Raw genomic sequence first — 1,093 nt, 5'->3', positions numbered from 1 at the left:
TTTTATAGTACACAGCTGGTTGACACGCCGTAAGTTATTCGGTGGTGAATTACGTCCCTTGCCATGTCTGTGATAATTTAAAAGGCATTTACCTGTGTGAGAATATGCTTGGTTCCGCGTATAAGACGATTGTGTAACTGTAGAAACTGAAACAAAAAATGCGGCATTAATTCTAGGTGGGTTTAACCAGCTTCCTCCGAAGGGGGAAGTTTCATGGGAGTATGAAATTCACTAGCGGTCCCCACTCGCATGTATATCCCCGTTAGGACGACGTTAGGTTTTTGCAACTCTTGCAGGGAGGTGTCGACGTCTTCCTATATACAACGCCTGGAATTCCCAAATTGGTCACCCATTTTAGTAATCACCAGGCTCAACGTTACTTAACTTCGGTGATCCGACGGGAACCGGTGTGTCAACGTGATTATGCCGTATAAGACTATGGCACGAGTTCGACCATAAGACAATATATAAGTACACTTTTCTCCGTAAAGATTTCGTTGTCTTTCTTTTGAAAAGATTCTTTAATTTTTGTTGCTATCAGTTGGGTTTAAGCGATTTTCTTTTTTACATCGTCAGCCGGGTTTTTGTTTATGGTGCCTATCTCGGTTCGTTCGTCTCAGACAAAATGTTGATTGTCTTTGCAAACTTTTCGAGGCGTTTTCTTTAAGAATGGTTTAGACTTTGTGATAGGGTGCTGATCGTTTTGTAGAGAAAAGACGAGCGAATAAAATCGTTGCAAGTGGATATCTTACCGTTCCTCGCAGACTCTTTGGTGTCGATGAAACTCAGCCGAACGTGCATTCCACTTGTCGAGGTGAATTCTACAAACGCTAAATACTTGTTCGGCACTCGGGATTCTTGACATAAATCCTAATAAGAACGGATAGGAGTGAAATTCTTTCTTTCGTCAACTTTTCTTTTTTTAAGTTTTTGGGTTATTTATTTATTTTTTTTTTACATGGGGGTCACCACTTATCAAGGCTTAGGAGCCACTTGGGGATAAGAGTTATTGTGTGTACAGTAATCACTGGGATAGTATCGTAGTAATAGTTAGTATTGGGGATTTGATAAGGGTTCATTACTTAAGGGGGCG

General features: G+C 40.7%; 1 pseudogene; it reads right to left on the bottom strand.

The window, feature by feature from the left end:
* Positions 1-315: 315 nt before the first annotated feature.
* Positions 316-434, bottom strand: LOC145294493 (5S ribosomal RNA; annotated as a pseudogene).
* Positions 435-1,093: the final 659 nt, after the last annotated feature.

The sequence above is a fragment of the Euprymna scolopes genome, chromosome 15 (genome assembly GCF_053919585.1).
Source record: "Euprymna scolopes isolate OS-2025 chromosome 15, ASM5391958v1, whole genome shotgun sequence".
NCBI classification, from domain to species: Eukaryota; Metazoa; Mollusca; class Cephalopoda; order Sepiida; family Sepiolidae; genus Euprymna; species Euprymna scolopes.
Note: the sequence above shows the minus strand (reverse complement) of the source record. Positions and strands in the feature narration are given on the sequence as shown.